The sequence below is a fragment of the Agelaius tricolor genome, unplaced genomic scaffold, assembly GCF_023055355.1.
Source record: "Agelaius tricolor isolate 1412-34295 unplaced genomic scaffold, bAgeTri1.0.p SCAF_6, whole genome shotgun sequence".
Lineage (NCBI taxonomy): Eukaryota > Metazoa > Chordata > Aves > Passeriformes > Icteridae > Agelaius > Agelaius tricolor.
In genome coordinates this window covers 6,227,585-6,250,752 of record NW_027269266.1, presented here as the reverse complement: position 1 = coordinate 6,250,752, position 23,168 = coordinate 6,227,585, and positions in this window count along the sequence as shown.

The following is a 23,168-nucleotide window of genomic DNA, read 5'->3' as shown; positions in this document are numbered from 1 at the left end:
CAGCCTTTTTTTGATTAAAAAAAAAATTGCATTATGTTTTTCATATTGAAGCTTTTACAGTAGAAATACTGCAAACAATTCAATTCATAAATAGAAAATGTTACCATTGCTCCTAGACTCCAGGAAGCTGATGAACATTTCTGCTTTACTTTCTGCTCTATCTTCTTTTATTTATAGAAGAAGAACAGAGGGAGCAGGGCAAAATCCTTCAGGAGAAAGAAGAAATCCCTTATTGATGATTTTTCTGGAGTGAGCACAGGCACTGGGAGCATCCTTGCCCCTTTGTCCTCCATCAGTCTGAATGCAGCAGATGGTCACATCAAGTCATGCTGGAACAGCAGTATGAGGTGGTTTAAACTAAAGTATCAGGAAAGCTATGAATTCATTTATTTAGTGTCAAAGGTGGTCTGATAGAGACAAGTATTTAATCATGAATGAGATGGAGAGGACAGATTACGGAAAGAAAGATAGAGCCTCAATTTTAAATTTTTTTTCATGAGAACTGTGAGAGCTTGCCATCATTAAAAAAAAAAAATCTATTTTCCCTAATTGGGCATAAGATGTAAACAAAGAAGAAAAAAAATATTTTTGTGATACCTTTTCTAGCACCTCCTTGCAGTCTGGAGACAGCATGTGAGCATTTCTCAAAAAACCCCCTGGATTTCAATAGTGTTACTTTATCTGCCCACAAATTAGGTATTTGAGCTGGATTATTTGGCTAAAGGTGAGGCACAGGTGACATTCACTTTCAGGATTCTTGTCTGCTTCAAGTAAGGGCTTAATTTCCCTTTAGGAATGTTTCCTTTTCCTTGGCCATAAAAGACAGCTAAGGAGTTGTTTTATACAATAACTTACAGCCTTGAGGGAAATTCTTGTGGGTGGCCTTTGTCCACTTTATCTCCCAGCTCAGGTATTTAACACAAGGGATACACAGAAGAATCCCTACCATGTGTCCAGACTAAATGTACTAAGTACATGTGACATAAGCTGTGTGTTAGAGGGCTGTTACTTTACTGGCCACGGTGGCTTCATACCTGAAAACTGTTACTTAAAATATATTTTTTTCTTTTGCTCACAGTTTTATTGATATGACTGGATATTTATTGAAATTGATATGACTGGATATTTACTGATATTGATATGACCTGCAACAAAAGTTCAGGGAGCAAGTGCCAGAAAACTGAAACAAGATGGGACATTTTGCCAGATATCCTACATGATAATTTTGTGTATAAAAGTCCTTTTGACAATGTTTTTGAATAGTACTACCTGGAATGAAGTGACCAAAGAATCATAGAATGGCTTGGGGTGGGAAGGACCTTATAAATCATCTAGTTTCAATCCTCCTGCCCGCAGCAGGAACAACTACCACCAGATCAGGACCTGGGTAACAAGAATGGGAATATTATATGATACCACTACACTTTCTAAGTGATCCTTCAAAACATTTTGCCTCTTTCACTTAATATTGATGTACTGCTCAAACTGAAAGCTATCCAAATGCTAGTTATTCTTCTTCCCTGATTTTGGAAAACAGAATTTTCTTAAACAGTCCATCAGGAAGTGTTTATTGTCTGTGAACGTGCCTTTTAATCCTGGACCACTCACAGTAGAAAAATGAAATCAGGTCTAAGTCCAATTCATTGTTCTCAAATCCTTTTTTTTCCCTGTGAAGTAGATGAAGGATAAGTATCATAGCTGGGCCACCTGTCTTATCTGATCTGTCTCTTCCCTCTCTAGTCAGGTTAAGTTAGAACTATGCTGACATGCAGTGAATTTTACTTTGATTTTTTATCTGTGGCTTCCATAACTCCTTTGTTTTGCAGTATGGCATTATCCAGCCTCTCCACATGCAGCCATCAGTGGTTTCAGGGAGCTGGATCCACAGGGTGCTTCTATGGCACATAAGAATGGCTGTGGATCCATGTCCTGAAGAGAATGCAACCCCTGAGGGGATCTTCCTTCCCTGAGTTAACACTGCCCAATGCAATCTCTGTGAATGTCTAACTTTTCAGTCATCAAAACCAGAACATGTTGCAAAACAAATAAGAAAAATGACTTATTTAAAGATGTTTAAATACTGTGGTCTTACATTCTTCTTGTCAAATTCAACCCAACTTTACCATTGGTTGCAGATCTCTCTAAATTGTGTGGATGTCCACAGTTGTATCAACCTTAAAACCATGTTCTAGTTTACCCTTCCCCTCCCAATATCTTCCCCCAGTGAGGGACAGAGGTACCCCAGTCACCAGACCAGTTTGCAGCTCTCCACTCTGACATATGCTACTCAACAGACTCTATCCCTGATCATTATATTTCAGTGAAAATATTTTTCTGTGGGCTTTCCATCTTGTTTGTAGAAAGTGACTTCAGTAAAGCATTTGGAAATTGCTTTATAGTCAACTTTCAAATAAAAATTGGTCTATCTCTTAGGAATGAATATGGGACCTGAAATGCTGATGCCCAGGTTTTATTTTCAGCTTTAGTTGTGATACCATCTGCTTTAAGAGGCCTAGCATTGAGGTGTCAGAGATATTTCTTCAGTTTACTTTTCCCTTCCAGGACATTAAAGGGCACTTTCAAGTTAAACTCATCACGAGACTATGTGAAAATGAGAGTGTCTGATGTCTGTTGTAGGTGAGTTGACCAAAGAGATTGTGGGGCTTCAAATTTATCTTTTTGTTCTGAAAGAGCAGAAGTCAGATCTGGCAATTAGAGTGAATTATGGTTCCGTTCCCAAACTGTCTTTTCACCAGATACACAAAACCCCCCTATGTTTATGTTTGCCACTGCTGTTTGGTGGAGACGAATGTTTCTTTAGTCTTTGTTTGCTTATGGGAAGCTTAAGGCTTATGCAAAGATTGGCACCTAAGTATAAAATAGTTTTCTGCACAGCAATAGCTCAAGGTTTTGAAGAGAGGTCAGCTTTTAGGCTTTACTTTAATTGTTGCTCTTGTAATCCCGAGATGCTGAATGTTTTTTTTAATGCAGACATGGGCTGAGTAGACAAAACTTATAAAACCCCCAGCTAAGCACGGTGCTAAGCTTCTGAATGTTTTCACAAGGCACCTCAGGGAATGTGGAGTTACAGTCGCTTTTAGCCACTTCATTTTGTGAAAATTTGGTATTGTAAAACCCTTCTCCTGCTATTGAGGCTGAGGAACTCATTGTTGGGAATTAGTGTGACAATGGAGCAGGGTTACTTTTGGGATCTTAAAATGCAGTATCTGTTCTAAGGCAAACTCACAGCAGAGTTCCTTGAACTACAGGGAAGAATGCAGGTTTGAAATGTTGGCTCTGAAGGCAATAAAAACAATTAGATGAAAGTTCTAGTTAATGTTAAATCCTAACTAATTGGTTTCTTGTTTTCCAAACTTCCTTTCTTTCTGAAACACATACCAGTGATACAGAGTCCTTCCTTCTTTTCTATTGGGTTTTTGTCTCTGTTAGAAATGTAGAACTTTGTTCTAAGCTTTACTGAAACTGGACCTTCACCCTTTAGAAGAAATGATGGCATAATCATAACAATACTTTCATTTAAATGCAATTGTCACTGTATAGCTGGCTTGTTAAAATCAGATCATTAGTACCCATCTAGACACTTACATTTTTCCTCTCTCTGTGGACTCAGATTTCTTCAGTAGTGGCTGAATTCAGCTGAAAATCTGGTTACCAGCTTGGTTGCATTTTCCATTAACATCACTTTTGCTGCAGATCCCAGCACAAAGCATTCTGCACACTCCAGTGCTCCATTACAGCATTGAATCAAACCAATTTTTTCTTTTCTAGTAAACTTCACCTCTCTTCTGAAACTCTGACCATCATTTCTGACTTGGGCTAGACTTTACCTGTTGTCATTTAGTTGTTTATTTTTTGCTTTCCAAAGAAAGCACAAATACCCACATTTTAACCAGCAGCAATGTATGAGGTCCTTATCTAGTTTTTGACTACAGGAAAGTCTCAGGAAAGCTGGCCTTTATATCTGCCTTTCATTTTCAACTTCTCTGCATTTTGGGAGTTAGATCGTGGTCTTGTCTGACTGAAGAGCATAGAAAACCTTCTCAGCTCCCTGGTCTGAGGTTTGGGTTTATTCCTAATCACAGCAACAGAAATCAAGGATCAAATATCTCAGGAGAAAGCCTCTGCCTTTATTTTCTGGCCAAGGCTGCTGTCAAGAGATGTAAGAATTGGACTGAATTCTTTCTTCAAGGGAGAGAATAATTTCTGTCTGCAAACGAACCTTCAGCTGTGATGAGCTATAGGTTATTGTTGAGCCCCTCAGGTCTAACCCTGAACTAGCCCAACTATTTATCTCTTTTAGCTCCTGATATTTTATTCTGCTCATAAGGGTGAAGTCCCTTAAATAAGGCAATATTATGGGCTTGGAAAGGAGTGGGATACAAGTGAATAAACCCACTGTACTGTGATGTGCTCTATGTGTGCCCTGAGTGGTCTTATGGGTGAGTTACCAGCAAAAATAATGCACTAAACTCCAGGTTATTGCCTCAAAATGGGGAAACAGGCAGCTGGACTTCCCTGAGTGTTTGCCTGCCTGACTTAGGCACTTACAAGGGCTCAGCTTATAGAAAATAGGGCTCCTCCTGGATGCACACCCACAGCTTGGATCATCCAGTAGCCTTCTAACCTTTGAGCCTTTGTGCTCTTGAATCATCAGATGACTTCTGGTACAATCCAGGCAGGTATTTTCATGCCTGTGTTGTCTTGCTGCTTCCAGGAAATGAGGACATGTAGTTCCTGGCTATGGCACAGCCTCTATGAGCACTCCAAGTGAACTCAAATATCTTTGCAAATGTACAGATCCTCTGCAAATCTCACTACAACCTCAGGAACACAGTCAACATTTCCATCATATTTGCTATCCTACTCTTCAAACTAGTAGAAAATTAACAGATGTGATCTTAGAGAAGGGTATCTAGATCAGGTTTGTATTAAAAATTGCATATCTGAGACTGCCTAGAAGTAGCTCATCAGAGGGTTATGAATAATCTATGATACTTTTTACTGTTGGAAAGCCAGTGATAGCTGAATTAATCCACTCATATTTCTATATATACATAAAAAGCCTAAGCTTCTTTTCAGCCTTTATTCTTGCTGCAGGTATTTGAGTAAAGTCAGTGATTTTTCTTCCTGTCTACTTTAGAAAACAATACTCGTAGGCTCTTTCTTTGACTTAAACACATTCATTCTTCCTAAAGCTTTTAAAAGAAGCAGAGCTTTCAAGATCAAAGATGTTAATACAACACCTGTACTAACATTATATCCAGTCCTTATTGACCATTCTTTGTGATATTGTTTTATGCAGGTGCCTTTTCAGTGTGCTCTTTAGAATGTGAGGGAATACAAAAAATAAGCATCTGTGTATCTTTTTATCACACTTTAAAAAGCAGAGCTTTTTGACAAATGGAGGCGGGGGGGAAGGCACATAAATATAATCACTTCACTCCTCTGCTCCTTGAGATCTGGGGTTGTAGAGAATCTTCAGATGGTTGCTCACATGATCATGAAATCACTGTGTATTCTGTAGAATTCATGGATATGAGCCAGGAATGAATATTTACAGGTGGTGGCAAAGCGTGTCACTTGATAATCATTTTTTATTACCTCTTTTTAAAGAGTGGAAATTGTCTTTCTGGGGAGCAGAAATAAATCCACATGTCTTAGATTACCTATCCAATTCAGCCTGGAGAATGTCTGGTGAATACCTACAGGGAACAAGTAAGGGAGAGCTTGTGGGCTTTAATTTAATCTTAAAAAGTACTTTGCAAACACTGGCAAGTATCATTCCAGAAAATAGAAGTGAGTTCTCCAGTGATCAGAAAACAAACTAAAGGGAAAATTGAGAGGGATAATATACAGTAATTGTTCCACACAGACAGGAATCAACTATTGCTATTGGCAGCTATGTTAGAGTCCTCTTGTCCTGCCATATTTCTGTTTTAACCAGATATGAACTGGGCATATTTAAAGACTCAAGAACAGAAATAGGTACACATATTAAAAAATGTCTGTACTGAAGTAAAGGATAGCTGAACTCTATGACACTTACATGCTTTTGGATCAAAACTTAAAGAGCATTCTTTTGTTCAAATGAATATACATTTATTTGTTCCTCAAAAAGGAAATATTTATTTCCTTTCAGGACAGGATGTAAAGGTGGCTTTTTATGACTTTAATCTGAAGCAGGTGATTGGAGAGCAATGCCTTTGAGTTTGACTATTTTTTCCTTTTGCAGTAATATTGAAGAAAAGGGAGATAACAGAATAATTCCCTCCCAGAATGAGAGCCCATATATTTGAGACCTAAATAGTCATAACCATGTGCTTAAAGGCAAACAGAATGCAGACCAGTGAGAGAAAACACTGATCAGATGGACTTGTGATGCAGCTTCCTTCTTGCTGATAGGCTCATGAACAGGTAATTCACAAACTGATATAAATGGAATATATTTTGGCTTTTGCAAAAAATATTTCTATTTTATTTTATTTTACTTTATTTCTTTTTCTTTTTCTTTTTCTTTTTCTTTTTCTTTTTCTTTCTTTTTTCTGCTTGCAATGCAGCCCTATGTGAAGCTGTGACATTTCATGACAGCTCTGTGTTAGCATTAGCTGAAGTCCCTTAGAAACCAGTGTAAGTGAAACCTGGTGCAGTCCCTGAAGTCAGTGATAACAGCCCTGGGGAACATAAGGAGATGGGAGTGGTGTTCCCACAGCATCAGACCTGGGGTTCTACTCCCATGCTGAGCACCTAAAACACTCAGATATTAGAGATGCATGAATTCTTCCAAAAGAGGGCAGAAGCAGCATTTACTGAGTCCCCTTGATGAATCTGTTCCTTTCACCCAGCTGCAGTCCTCTGTCTCCCAATGTCTCAGAATGTAAACCTCTGGCTCTGCAAAACGAACAGTGAGAACCAGCCAGGAATCCCCACAAACATTGCTACACATACAAAGCACTCTGGATTTTAGAATATATCAAAATCCTAAATGCTCTCTCCCTGACACCAAACCCTAGTAGGAAAAGTACAGGCTGCAAAAGGATGGCATGACAAAGGTTATTTTCAGCCCCTAATACTCATACTTTTTCATTATGCTTTCAGTTTGAGCTGTTTAAAAAGACTTTAATAAGAAGTCTGAGGAAGTGTGTGAGCTTGTGTACAGTGCTTAGATAAAATAGAGACAGGAATAAAGCAGTGGTGGACAGAAAATTATAATGTTTTGTACCCATAAGTAACTGATGTAAAATTTTTGGACATTCCAGGCTCAAGATCAGACCCAATGTGTCACCTTGGCCCAAGGCAGTAAAATCATTAACTAAAAGGGTGAGAAGGACCACAAGAGGTAATTTAGCCCATCTCCCTGCCCTAAGGCAGGATCACGTCTACCTGCGTCATTCCTGACAGATGTTTGTCCAACCTACTCTAAAAAACCTGCACAAGGCCATGTCTGCAGGTACCCAGGCAGACTTTATGGCATGTTTGGCAGTGCTTGGGTAGCCTGTCAAACCAACAAAGTCTCATTGAATTGACAGTTGAAGACAGTAAGGAAAAAAATTTATATATATATAAATGTATATATATATATATATAAATTTATATATATATATATGTCCTAACACTATAAGAGAAATTATATTTGATTTTACATTTTTTACATTACTGTCTCACTAGAAAATATTTAATTCTAGTGATTTGGATTCTTTTTAATGGACTGTCTAGGTAAAACATACATTGTGGGATCTGCAGGCCATTAAACCTGGGCTGTGGCAAGAAAATATAGACATCTAAGTACATTTATATGGAAGAATTTTTTAGGCAACATTAAAAATGCTCAGCCCAATTTAGAAGACATTGCTGATATCTACATCCACATTTTTTAGGATTGTCTTCTTGCAGTTGAGATATTGAGAGAACAGCACACCATGTTTCACCAAATAAACTGTTAAATAAACATAAACTTCCAAGATACAAATCAAAATATCTTTTCAAAGTGTTTCACCCAAAATGTGTAAGAACTGTCAGAGTGCTCACCTTTGGTGGTACTTTCTTTTTATTAAAAAAAAAAAAGCACATTTTCTTTTTTATTAGATTTTGTGTGTGTCCCCTTACAAAATGCCAATTCCCCAGAGCAGGATTTTAGTAAATGTGCTTCTGGATCAATTTCAGGACCCTGTTCTGAAAAAATGGCAGCTTTTGCTGTCCCCCCATTCAGGAATTACCTGGTGTCTGATGGTGGCTGTGGATGGTCAATGGGTGGATCAATGGACAAATGAAAAAATATTTATGGTCAAGCCTGGTTTTGTTGCTCCTTTATTGTGGCAGTCCGCTGTGGTTGTGAAACCTGCTCCAGAGCAGGGCTCTTGGTGAAAGGGGTGTGAGCAGCAGAGTTTCTTCATGCATCCTGGAAAAAGCGAAGGGAGAGGTATGGCTTGGAGCTACGAAGAAAAATGACAGAAAACAGAAAAACATAGGAGAAAAGGAAGAAGGAATTAGATATATGAATCCCTAAGAAAACATTCACTGTCCAGGCTCATGCTAAAATTGCATCCTATTAATAGCTCCTGAACATTCAGAAGTTACTCTTCTGGAAACAACCAGCTGCTATGTTTTGTTCTGAATTCCAAGCTTTTCATCCTGTATCCTTGCATTCCTGCTGTACATTTAATCTTATATGTATATGTGACAGGTTTGAAAGAAAATAGGTCAACAGTACTTAGGATAAGTAGTACTTTAATCAATTTTAACATAACTTCTGATGGATAGTGACTGAGGATAACATACTGCCTTCACTAATTCCATTTAAAGTAGCAGGGACATAAAAAAATCATATTGTTTAAATTGCTTGGGGAACACAAATTATCTGTTTTATATTCCCATAGAAGCTATAATATTCCACAAGTACTGTGAAGGACATGCAATAATTTTAGTATCTACTATGAGTGTTATTGATATACAATGTACATTTAAATTCCTCCTCTTTCAGTTCTGTTTGGAGGGATCATTAATGTGTAATGGACCTGATGATACAATAGACCTTAATGATAACTTGTAACTGGACTTATACTCATTTTTTCCTTAATATATTTTTACTTAAAAGAGATATCTGCTCACCTACAGCTTTCAAAAGGTGCCCATATGTGGTTGAGGGCAAAGCATACAAAGTGCAGTTGTTGGAGACTCAATATTTAAAAATTTAAAATTAGTATCACCGCACTGTTTGAAAAACAGAAGCTGCACATTACTTTTTAATGCAGATCATCCCAAGAAAGACACAAGCAGTAAAAATAACCTGGATTTTTTGGCAGAAGTATCAACATTCCCTACAAGGATATTAGAACTAAATCTCTGAGTAGCTCCCCTGATGTCTACAGAACAATGCCATTTTATATAGGCTTGAATCATAGAATCATGGAATGGTTTGGGTTGGAAGGGTCCTTAAAGATTGCCTGGTTCCAATCCCTGTGCCATGGACAGGGATGTCACCCCTAGACCAGATAGCTCAGGGCCCCACCCAGCCTGGTCTTGAACATTTCCAGGGATGGGGCATCCACTACATCTCTGGGTCACCCGTTGAAGGACTGACATGAAGGAAATCATGTCTTAACTATATATTTGGTGTTAGGCCCTTTCTTGGAAGAGTGAAACTAGTGGAAAAAGTAAGTCTCATTTTCAAGATGATAGAAGAACATGAATAGTACCAAGGAATCAACAGAAAATTAAGCACATGCAGGTGCTGGAAGAAAAGCACAAGTGCAGTTCTGGGAGTCTACAGAAGCAGAGGAAGATAGAGTACAGATGAACTTATAGCTCTCTGCATGGTGTAAATAACTCACAATCTTGTGCTTAAGTAGCACAGTCTTGTAATATTTGAATGAATCTATAGTGGCAAACAAAATGTACAAGATCTTCCCTATTGATCCAAAGGTGGTGGACCAGCTAATTCTTAAAAGAAGTGATAAACAGGAAACCTGACTCAAGCAGTGATCTCAAACTATAGTGAGAAAAGAAAGACCTTTGGGAAAGGGAGTTAGGGAGAGCTGCTGTGAGATGCGGTAGAGGAAGGTCTCCTTTCCCTAACATTTAAAATTCATTCCAGGCACTGCTCTCAGGGACTGGTTGCTTAAAGGCCTTTTCTTGTCCTCTTTTGGTCTGCCCTCAGAGGGATGCACAATTTGAGTGTCCCTCAGGCCTCTCTGTCAGCAGCTCTAGCAGACAGCTGTTGGATTTTCCTTGTTTATTCCAGAAGCCACCCAAAGACATTCTGAATTGTCAGTTCAGCGTGGGATAGGAGGCAAAAGGAAGGTGAAATAGTGCATGCACCACAGGGGATGTAAATGCTTACATAAAACTCATACCTTTATTTAATGAGTTCTTGAGTGAATTCCTTGATGTCATATCTCACCATGAAGCTGCCTTCATCCATTTCAGTCATGCTGCAGCAGAACTGCTTCCCTCTAGGATCAGGATGCCTTAGGAAAGCAGTTAATCCCAAAGTTTCTATTGCATACCCCTCCTGAAGCAGTAGAGTCCCACTGGAATAAATGTGACTGCAGAGACTTTCAGGACCCAGAGGTGGAGCAGGGCATGGGGGAGCAGGGTTTGCAGAAGGGGGCAGAGGGGGGACTCACTGGAAACCACTCACCAATTCTTCCACTTCTTTCATTGTAAGCACAGATTTGGCCTAGACCAATCCTTCTGATTTGACAAACACTTTCCAAAATCACAGAAATGTTCTTTGCCATGATGTGGTCACAGTTCTCAACACGGCCCAAGTCTGCACTGCCCCTGTGGGACAGGACTGTACACAGAGGCAAAGCACTGGCACAGCACTGGAGGCCCAGTCTGTCTCTGCACAAACCATTCAGGACAACAACTTCAGTGCCAAATCCTCTGGCAGCAACAAAAGAGGCTTTTGCCATTCATTCACAGGCATAAGTGGGGGAAGAAAAACAGAATTTTCCCTCCAGCACCGACAGTCCCTTAAGTAACTTCTGAAGATTCAGGTAATATAATGCTCTAATGAGATCTTTTTAAAGAAATTGTGTTTTTATAATGAAATAACCATTTCACTTGTGGATGAGAATGGCTGCTGCAGGATGGAACTTCTGTGACATTTTGTTGTGATACTTTCTCACTCTCTGTTCCAAATAAGATATATGGTACAGTGAGGCAATAAGTTGTATGCAAAATAAGTTGTATGCAAATTTTCAAAACTTTTCACCCAGCTTTTTTTCAGCTGACTTTTTACAATATTTAGCAATGATATTTGTGTTCCCTTTTGTGCATAAGAATGATGTCTTGCTTTTCAAATTAAAAGATGGAACTTTGTGAGGCAGAGGTTGAATCACAATGTCTTAAAAGAGAATGCTTCTGTAAAACTCACCTAATAGTTTAAAATTTGTGATCAGGGGTCTTTCACAGAGGTCTTTAAATACCCATAAATAGTGAAAAAATGTGTAGAAGTGCCCTACTGTAATTTCTGGCTTGTGTTCCTGTTGATAGATAGCTCTGCACAGCAACCTTCCAGAAGCAGTCTTTTTCTGCTCTGGACCATCTTTCACTGACTCAGTGCATGGTTCATGTGCTCACAGTCAGACAGGTCCTTAAGCATTTCACTTAATCAGTGCCTCAGGCAACGAGGATGAAGAGAAATCTACTGCCCCAGAGGGACCAATCGGTTTTCTATGACGAAGGCAGAAAATTTCACTCAGACTGATGAGAAAAAAAAACCCAAACATAACAACATAAATCCCAACATGTGGGGATCACTATAATCAGGGTATCTTCAGAAACTTTCCCTCTTTTGGCCTAGAAATGGCTATAAAAGGGTCATGGAAGGACCTCTGACATACTGGCATTGGGATGGACTACATGGGATGTCCATCCAGGTGCTGTGCTTGAACAGGACACCTCTGATGGGAATACAGCAGCCTCGTGTAGTGTCCAGGAGAACCTGAACCTGTGTCTCCTGCCCTCCTTCCCTCAGCTGAACTTTGAGACTTTATTAATCAGTTTATAAAATAGGGAGTTCTTATCATTTGACTTGTCACTCCTGATTTCCCTTTGTCAGGAGGGGACTGGCCTTCAGCTTTACCTCTCCTTGAAGCTTCCTTGCAGGAGCATAAGTGAATTTGGATGCTTACCATCAATGGCTTATCTGAGGTGTGGTCCAGAGACAGCTCTAGGAAGAGTCTGTACACAGCAGAGTCCAGATGAGGTCCCTGCCCAGCACTGATGCTTTCCCTCACAGCACCACCCATATCTTCTGTTCTAGAGTGTTCCTAGCAACCAGAAAATTGCATATTTTTTTTAATCTGAAGCAAGATTTTTCACTAAATTCAGCCCAACAGAACCTCACACATCACTAATTCCCTGTGGATTACTAGCCTGTGCAAGGCCATGTTAGGTGTTTTGTCTATAAAACCATTTCATCATGTTTTCCACCTAAGGATAGTGATGAGTGTGTATGATGGTCTGGAAATTGTAAAGCTCTGTGAAACATATAGGCATTACTGATGCACAGGTAAGATGTATGGACAGATAAAAGCTACTTTGTTATCAAGATGTCCCTTTTAAAATGTTTTTGCTAGATTTAGGCTAGCCCCATGTAGAAATCTGCTGTTAAAAATAACATTGCAAAAATTAATGAATGTTTACAGAATTGCCTTGCAGTGACAACTCTCTTAGAACTCAACTAATGTAGTTAATAAGGAGGTGATGAATTAACCCATTTTAATTCAGTGGCATTATCTCAAAGATAACTTTGACTCCATTTCCTTTTACCCATTTTACCCATTAGAATTTTCTTTTATTGTCAGAGAACCATGTCTTTACAGCATGTGTTTTTAAAATAAAATGAGTAAAAACTCTGGGATACTGTTTTATACATAAATATTTATTTAGAAATAGTTGTCCTCTGAAAAGACCTTATGTATAAACTATTCAAAGTAACAGTTGGAAATATGTGAATTTATGTTTTTGTACTTTACTAACTTATGAAATGAGGTTTTTTGGTGTAAATGATAGTTTTGGCCCTGTGCAGTGATACTGTACGTGTCCCACCACCCATCACCCCATCCTTACCCCCATGCTGGTCTCCAGACTTTGAGGCTGTTTTAGTTTAAGGTAAGCTAAGAACCTTTTTCCATTGATCTTTTTATTCCACATCCACAAAAGAAAATGCTAAGACGTTGCTACTGATTTTTTCCCCCCAATATGTGGTCATTATAAGCAAAAAGGAGCTCACACTTCTACTTTTTAATTGGGCATTTAGCAGGACAATGTTTGAAAGCAATTAATGGGAAAAACATTTTTGTCCTGTTTTATCAATTGGTCTCCAAGAAAAATGCTGTCCAAAGTAACCATTATGTGCAAGCCAGGAAACTGTTGTCCTTTTCAGTTTTTCCCATGTCACAATTTATTCATTTAATTCAGTTCCTCAAAATTACTGCAGTGCCAATTATCTCTCTCTGTGTAGAAAATGAGTTTGGCCTACTTCAGCTCCCTTCATTTTATGCCTGTTTTCGGCTATTCTTCAATGAGTGAGTAATGTGAAAAAAGGGAGGATCTTCAAAAATATGTGAAGTGTCTAGAGTGGCTTTTTGGTACCTGTGAAGAGGCCCCTTGAAGAAGCTTAGAGGACAATAGAATATTGCAGCTAGCAGTGGTTTATTTTGTCCACATGACTCATTTCACACGCACCCAGGCAACTGATGAATGGAGGATTAACACAAGTTTTCACCTTATTGAAATGAGTGATTCAAAGCAAACAAATAGGACTAACTAGTTTGGAATATGAAATTAAAGTTTCTCTGAGTCCTTTTGTTATGCATCACTTTCAAACTTAATTAGAAATATGATGGCTTTGGAATTACTTTTAAGCAACTTCGTTAAGTAACAGTAGTTTGATGTTTGCTATTGTCACACAGTCCACTTGTCTGAAATCTAAAGACTCCCAGGGACTGTTCAAATGCATTATCAAAAAGTGTTAAAACAAAATGAAAAAATACCATGTATATACACATATATTCTCTCTTTTTGGGGACATGCTTATAGACACACAACAAAAGAGCTTTAGATGCATTTTTATTGTTAGTTGCATTATATACAGCTACAAATATTTATGGATGGGCAGGTGGCACTATAGAAAAAGTGCTTTAGATGCTATCTATCTTCATGGTAACTTACACAACCCATTCAAGTCCTTCAGCTTTGTAATTACATTTGAACCAGGATGGGGTTACCCATGCACACCATTCAGTCCTACCTGACTTTATATGGTTGCTAAGTTGCAACACCCTGCAGTCACACAGGCCATAAGCTCACAGTTTACAACTTCCCCTTGAGGAAGGATAATTTAGCAACTTTACATCGTGTAGTCAATGTCCAGGGCAAGCTTGTACTGTCAGACCAGAATGTCTCCCTTCTATTTCTTCCAAGGATGCAACAAACTGATGTCAACACCCTTTCTGTGGAGCAGGTAGGCAAACACACCTTGTGGCTATACAGGCAATGTGTTCTTTTCTCTGTTTTTTTGGAATAATGCTCTCCAGTGCCTCTGTAAAGTGGAAGTTCCCTGCAGCTGAGTTGGCTGCTGTGGAACAGCCCCATTAAATCCTGCACAGTTACACAAAAGCTTCAGGATGCAGCTGAATCACAAATGTTGTCGTTATTCTCTAAGGTTCTGAGCATGACACTCTTTAAGGGACTTCTGCAGAAGTGCACTGAATTAAATTCAAGAATTCTGGTTTAGGGAATGGCAGTACAAGGGGAAAAAAGAGTTCATTGCACCATCAAACTTGTGTCTAATCCTTTCTGAAGGTTGTACAAGTGTGAGAGAGAGAGGGACCAGAAGCCTAATTTTTTTCTATTTCCCACACAATCAGCAACACTATGGGATATCACTAGTGGGACCAATTTTTGTCATGGCACTGCTATTCTTGGATGCAGAGGAATGGCCAGGATGTGATTCAGCATGGAGAGGTACTCTGATGATGGGGTGACCAAAATAAATTGGGATGGAGGATGACCTTTTAGCCTTTCCACTGAGAATAGCAAACATTGGCCATATTCTGATTTGCATCCAAAGTTTTGTTGCTTGTTTTTGAGAGGGGTTTTGGTTTGGGTTGGCATCTGCTCATTGCTCAACAAGACTGGCAGGAGCTTTGACAAATTCAGCTGCCAAAGTTTAATGAGTGTCCATTGAACAGATTCAGTCTTTAATTTTTCCTTGTCCAGAGTCTTTTACAGTCATTGATTGGAACATTTTCACAAATGTACAAGACTTTCCCATGAATCAATCTTTTTTGACAATTTTAAAAGCCTCAATAGAGGCATGGAAATGTGAAATTTTCTCAGAAAAATGTCCACAGATATTTTCTTTTCAAAGGAAAAAAAATAATTTATATACTTTTCTTCTCTCAATCTTAAAAAGCAATGACACTTTTGTTGCTGCTGTTCAGACTGATTTCAATCTGAGTCAGGCTTTTGATGTGGAAAACCTTTTCACATCTCTCATTGTACTGAGTGACTGAGTTTGAGTTCTGTACAGAAACATGGAAAATGTTTAGTAAATATAATTAAAGTTTCCCAACAAGTAGAATTTTAAGTTTCTGGGCAATTTCAACACTTTCAATTTAGCTTTTGTTAAAAGATTTTAAAATTTGCTTTTGTTGTGGGGCCCCATGTATATATTTTAAATATTTAATGGAAACTATCCTGTAAACTTGCTTCAGTTGGAAGAATGAAATTATTTTTGACCATGTAGAGGAGATTAGTACATTTAAAATCTGATAACTGTACATACATTGCACTGAATGGTATTTCAATATAATGCAAAAGAAAGATAAGAATCAAAACAATCTTTCTATCATCAAGACAAAAAAGTCAGATAAATCATTGTAAAACTTTTCATTTTAGAGTTATTGCACCACACCGTTTGTCTATCCTAGGAAAAATGTAGTTCCTTTAGAGAAAATTTTATATTTTGGTGAGGGATTTAATCTGATTAATAAGTGAATGGTTGGACATCCTGTTGAATCCATAAAACCCAGTGAATATTTCAGTCTTCCACAGAAACTTTTCCAAATGTGTGAATAAAGAAAATTGTGCTCTAGAATTCTTTCTGCCTCAGAGGATAAATGGAAGTGGAGCATTCAAATGGAAGTGAAGGTAGAAATAAATGAAAGCAGAGAAAGATGTTGGACCACAGCCTACACTGAAACCAAGATTGCCCCAGTGTGAAGCAAATAACATTGTCAGGCTTTGTTGGGTGAATCCTAAACACTTCTGTGGATGAGATACTGCACCAATATCTCATCCAGTCAAGATTTTGATATGTAAAGTCAGTGGTTTTGTTTTTAATCAAATCTTGGGCTGGAAAAGTTCTGTGAACCATTGGTCTTGCCCTTAAAATCATGATGGCTGTGATAAAGGAAACACTACCTGAGCTAGGAGGAAATGCTGTTACTGTTCAACAGCAAAGACTTATTTCTAACATGACAAATGCAAGGAACGTTTCCTATTTCATTCTTGTTTGCTGGAACTGCTCCGCCTGAAGATGATCATCATGTGAATGCAATGTGATAACTGCACACCCATGTCAGTGAATCCCATGTGTAACAGGTGAGTGATGTAAGCTCCCTGTATTTTAACCCTGATAGCAAATATTCCTTCACTTCTCCCCACACATCACAGTAGGTCTTTCTTCCATACCCATTCCATGCAATTCTGGAACCTAAGGATAATGGTTTTTGTATCATTTTCTAGGTAGGAAGCAAATATACTGTTACCTGACCAAGGAGAAAGGTGATTTTGTTGAAAGATGCAGAAATTTGTCCCATCCCCAGAACTTCTGAGCTCCCTCCCGAGGTGGGACCCCTTTGCTGAGGGCAGTTCCAGTGTGGGCAGCCCAGCTGCCCTCGGACAGGGCTCAGTGTCCAGACACAGCCTTCAGACTCCAGGCTGAACCCTGTTCTGGAACAAAGCAGAAGCACTCTTCCAGACAAGCCCAGCTCATACCTTTGGGTGATATTGTGCTGCTTCTGTGTTTGACTAGGAGTGACCCAGGTGTGCTTGGTAAGAGAATGAAAACACAAGAGCATGGCAACTTTCAAACTTCATGAAATTATGGCAGGGACTGTGACCTGAGAGACTATCCTGTGTCTTTTCCAGAATTGCCCTTGATGGGATTCCATGTGGCTTTGGTCGAGGTGCATGTCACAAACCAGTGATGTGGAAATTCCAGCTTGTCTTTCTTCACTTTGTAGACTTTTTTTCTTTTTATACTTCTTTTTCTCTGTCCTTTTGTTTTTAATTTTTCAGCTTTCACTGAAAAATTAAAAAAAAGGAAAGAGCAAGTCTCATGGTCAGAGGGATGGTGTTAAATTTAAGGAGCAGCAATGCAATAAAGAAACAGTTCAGAAAGACACAATAAAATCAGTAAAATTGATGACCAAAACTGTAAGTGAAATTTTAAAAAATTAAATAGAAATTCCCCTTTTACCAACTCAAAAGTTTTATATTATTAATCCCAGCAACCAGACCAGAAATGAGCTCTGCACTCCATTCATTAACAGAGGAAAAGATGATAAAAAAAGAATGTAAAGGAAAAACCATATTATTTTCCACTAAACACACTGATGTGGAAGCATTGTTAGAAAACCCATCTTTATTAATTCCTCTCCCTTATTCCATTAACTCAAAAATCCTAGGGAAGTCACCACCCAATCTCACCCATCCTCCTTTGAAACCTTCCCCAAAAGCACACATCAAAACCACTGTCCAACCCAAGGAGTCCCACCATGGTCTAATACCCAATCCAAGGAGCCACACCATGGTTTATTTTCCAATCCAAGGAGCCACACCATGCCTGGTTTATTTTCTCCTGCCATTCCATGGGTGTTGTCCTGAGTCCTGCTGTCCATCCAGAGCTGCTGGAGGTGCTGCTGTGGGCTGTGAAGCAGCTGCTGTACAGCAGAGCAGGAATGGCAGCTTACCAGGAGGGAGTTAACAGGATCCTTCTCTCTGTAATTTGTAAAGTGCTTTGGGGTTCCACTCGGTGCAGCCTGCTCTCTGAATGTGTTATTGCCACTTCTGAAAGGTCACACAGCGGAGCACTGCAGGGTCCCAGTGCTTCTGCTATTTCTGATGTTTTTCAGCAAAGATGTCTGTGAATGCCTTGCTGTGTCTAAGGACAAACTGAGGGGAAACAGGTCATTTGGCTGATGACAGGGATGCCACATCTCCCACCGGTGTGAGGGTGGGGAAGCTTCACACAGGCTGTGGAATTGCCTATGAATAAAACCAGGAGAGATTTGTTTGCTTAAGGGGAGGAAGGAGATCGCTCTGGATTATTGAAGGGGATTCATTCTGAATGTTCTTGGATGCCATCTCTGGCTCTGCTGAGCAGCCCTGATTCACAATCATCTCCCCCTGCTGCAGTCCCCATCCCTCCCCCCAGTCCAAACTGTGAAGGGCTGAGAATTTGTCTCGCTCCAGCCCTCACCAGGGCCACGAGTGTCAGCTGCTCTGTCTGATGACTGGAGCACTGATTATGCACCTATCCAGACACATGGAAACTCCACAGGGAAAAGCTCCCCAATAAACACACATTTGTAATCTCATGTGAATAGAGTCCTAAGTGCCCATTAACTATTGCTCAATTACACGGGAACTCTGCAGAAGTAAATATGGCATGCACATGAATATCAATTAACGCCATTATGATCAGTGTGGTCGTGAGTCAGGAGGGAAATGTGCATAATCTTGACAGAATTACGAAGACATGCTTCATTTTACTTGTGTGGATTGGAATAGTATGTTAAGCTAATAAAAGCTTTTGCATTTTTAAAAATAGTTTAACAAGCTCAGAATAGACTTGAATCATATCCGCCTCAGATTTCAGTTGTTAAAGTCAGCTCTGAAGACCTTTCTTAACAAACAGAAGGAAAAACCTCTGCTGCTCAGCCTGTAATTTCTCAATTTCCCCTGCCTCCTTGAATTGTTGAGAATTCACACTCCCCTATCTTACCTGGCAACACACAGGTACCACCAAAAATCAAATACTTGCACCAAAAAAGGTTGACAGCTGTAAGACAAATGCAGAGCAGTGGCAAACCATTTCAGCTGAAGTGGGAGATCTTGTTCTGAATCCTCCTACCCACCTCCTCTTGGACCAGGGGTAAATCCCAGGTTGATGCCAATACCTCCAAGGTATGTGAAAGGGGTAAAAGAGCTGCTGACAATGAAGGCTTTGTAAGGGATGTCTTTACTGTCATGGATTTTTGCCTGGGGAAGAGAAGGACAAGTGATATACAAGGTTACCAGGGGCAGGACGATTTCAGAAGCATTTATGAGACCACCCCAACAGTTCAGAACTCATTTCCACCCAGATGGGAACTCCAGTGCAGTGCTACAAACTTTCCATACAATTTTGTTTTGCTAAGCCAAGCTATTCCAGCATCCTGTCCCAGGTGCTATTGAATTTTAGAAGCCAATTGTCTCATAGACAACCACAAAGACTCCTCAAGACAAAATGTGGTGTCCTGTGTGTTGTCTCTCATAAACAGTTGTCCAAGAAGCCTACAAATGACTTTGGTGATACACAGGTGCTTATTGCTTGAGATGCATTCAGCCTGGCTAAGCACACGTTAAAATTTCCATTACTTTGAGATCAACCATGCTGTCTCATGGGCTGGAGAGCCACACAGACTGTGTTCTTGGGGGTACACTGCAGGTGGGCAGTGGAGGCCAGGCACTGACCATCCACACTGTTGGCTGGTGTCTGGGCACAGCTGGGGATCAGCAGCCTTTGCTGGTGGCTCTGGAGGATTTTCTGGGGGATGAGATTCAGTCTCCAGTTTGCTTTATTTACTGAGGTGCAGCCGTATCTCATATCTACAGTCACACACTAGAGGAGAAGGGATTCAGGCATTCAGCACTTTTCCTGCTGTGGTGCAGTTGTTTAATTGCTGTTTAGTTGCTGTTTAATTACCAGCAACTACCCTGGCACTTTGCTGCCCCATGCCATCACCAGACACAATGCTGGCAACATCACTGTCTAGGAACCATTCCCTGTGGGCAGGATGGAAAAGAGGAATGTATCCATACAGCTACAAGCCATGCCTTCCCATCATGACAAAGAATGGCCCCTGGCTCATTTTATGTACTAGGATGGATGTAGTCAGAGAGACTGAAATGGTTGTACTACCTTTATTTAAGTGGAAATTGTATTTCCTGGCAATTCTCAGAACAGTCCTAATCTGTGGGATCAGGGTGATATCTGACTACTGGAGTCAGAGACTGGTTTCCAAGAGTTTTAGAAAACAAACTGGGACAGTTCTCAGGGGCTTCTTTAGAATTATTATGCTAGAAAAATACTTAAACCTTTTAATATAATTATTTTAATTTTTATCTTGTTGAGGAAGCAGGTGGAAGATTTTAGAGCTGTGGGTACATTTAGAATATCTAATGCACATGGTTGTATCTACAGGGAAAAAGAAAGCCATAGAGTTCAGCAAATACAGTAAAAAAAAAAGGAAACATGAGTAGGTAAATATTATGAAGGCTGAACAAATGTCAGCTGGCCAAAAGGATGAAAGTGTGGCTGTATGAGATGGAATACTGAGGAACAATGATTTCAGCCCAAACCTCAGTCAGTGTTTGCAGAATTTAATTTTTGTGCAAAAATTTTTGGAGTGGGACTCATCCATCGATATTCAGTGTGAGGCAATGTGCTCTCTGTCCTTTGCTGGGGCTACATGCCACAGACAGCAGTGTGCCAAGTACCAAGTCTTCAGCACAGAATTTTCAGGATAAATATTAACCAAAGACGTTGCTCAGATTTCTTTGCAGGGCTGGGGCCTCATTGTTTAAAAACCAAAACCTCTTGGTAGAAATTTTTAATAAACTTGCATGGTCCTGTTCTGTAAGTGCCCAGTGGAAATACTGGGGTCTGTCATTAGTTGTCAGCTCAGTCAGGGATCAACCTGAGATACTGAGAACATCTTGTAAGGCAGTGCAGAGCTTTGGCTGTCACTGATTTTACCTGGCTTTGGGGGTAAAATCATTCAAACCTTTACCCTCATTTACCTAGTCAATAAAGCTTTCATAAGGTTCCCCTTGCACGAACGGGTTAAATTTAATTAGTTAATATTGAAAGGCACTCTGAAGATGAAAAGTGCTCTGCTATGTAAGTGCTGACCATTAGCCATTATTAGGTCCTATCTTGTTTTTCATACAGCCCAACTAAAAGGCAACTCCAAAACTTTTTCATTATATGCAGGGCAATTTAAACCAGCAGATTTAAAGTACATTTAACAAGTCAGATTGGTATATCTTTAATGGCCCATAGCAGGTTTGTGGCAATGGGGGCAGAAAGTTAATTTCTGTCACCATTTCCTTAAATTAATAGGACGTAATTTGTAGTGAGGGACAAAGTTTCCTAAGGAAATCATTGTGTTGGCAAGGCTGGTTAAATAAAGTGTCCTACAGGACTAGGTAATAAATAAAACCCCTGCCTTTACAAGGCTTTGTCATTGTCTGGAAAGTGGAGAGAAAGAGACTAAAATAATTAAAGGTGCTTATTCTACTGTAGTAGCTCAGTAAATGAAGTATGCTTGGATTTTCCCTTTGCAGGAGCTAAATCTGTGACCTTCTGTGCCAGAGGAAAGAGTCCTTTGTGTTCTGAGCTCTAATAGCCTTACCATGGTTTCATTTCTACCAGGGTCCATGAAACATATTTATTTTCATTACTTTCATTTTTCCTCTCACAATGAGGCATTAGTTCAGACTTTAAGGAAAGTGTAGATTGCTTTTGTTTTTTTTTTTCCCCTTGATGGGCTCCATGCCTCTATGTCTTTGGTTTATCTCCTGTGCTCCCAAATGTTTCTTTTACCTTGTGGAATACTGTTAGAAGTCTCTGTACAAAAGCAAAAGCTGTGGTTGCTATAGCAATAACCAATCTGATGAAGCTGTGACCTAAATCATGACTGAGAAAAATAGTACCTTTTCTATATCACTGCAGTTACTGCTTCCTTGGATTATGCTACTGTTATGCAGGATTTATTACCTAATGTGAACTCTTTGACTCCAGGACACAAGAAAAAGTAAAATGATATTTCTGTAACTACAGTATTAAGCAGGGATATGAACAACTTATATCTGCTGAAATTTATAGGTGAAAGGTGTTCTGCTCTTTCTAGCTAAACCTTCATGCAGCCCAATCTATTTCTTGAAAATCTAAGGAGCTTTGATGGCTGGAAGATACTTAAATCAACATAATGTGCAGCTCAGATTTATTGAGCATTGCAGAATCAAGAACTTGATCAGCTTCCTGAAGTCTTTGCTACTGCCATGAGTGTAGTTATTGAGTAGGAAAGGAGGGCAGTATTCTCTAGGAGCAGTTGCTTCCTTGCTCTCTGAAAATAAGGTGAGGGAATTGGTGCAGGCATCCCAAGACTTTACCTAAAATGCAAAGTTGTTCCCTCTTATTTGGCTGTGACCCTCAATGGCCCCTCACTTGTAGGAGCTACAGTTGAGGTGGCTTCTGCACATCCTCTGCTTTCACAACTGACAGGGGGTTGTAACATGGAAGCTAATATGAAAGATAGTATGCTGTGGGATTTATCCTGTTGTCTTTCTGAAAATTAGGGTTTAATTCTATGCTTATCATCTAGGCTCCTTGTATAGCCAATGGAGGACAGACACATATATTTTTTCCTCTCCTAAAACAGGTGTATGGGATAGATTAGGCAAAAATTTAGAAGAGCATTTCTGTCTTTCTGTGGACTACAGAGGGAGCATGGACAGCTTGTTCAGAGCAAACACCTGAATTTTAGATGGTTGTAGTTACATGAGCTGAACTCCATTAAGCAGCAAATCAGTATGGATAACCATTGCTGTTAAAACAAAGTGGTGGAAGTGAAGTGGTCAGATTTTCAGCTTTAACAGCAGTTTGTTGCCCTGAGCTCTATCAGAAGAATTGAGAATAAGAAATGACTGAGCTGCAGCAAGGTGTGAGTAAAGGCAATATCAAAATTACTTGTATTGGAGAGGATGGGGAGTGGGAAGCTGGCAGAGTTTACTGCATTAGCTTCACTGGAACAGCAGGTTGGCAATTGTGGTGGCATTTGCCTGACAAATACAAAGAGGTA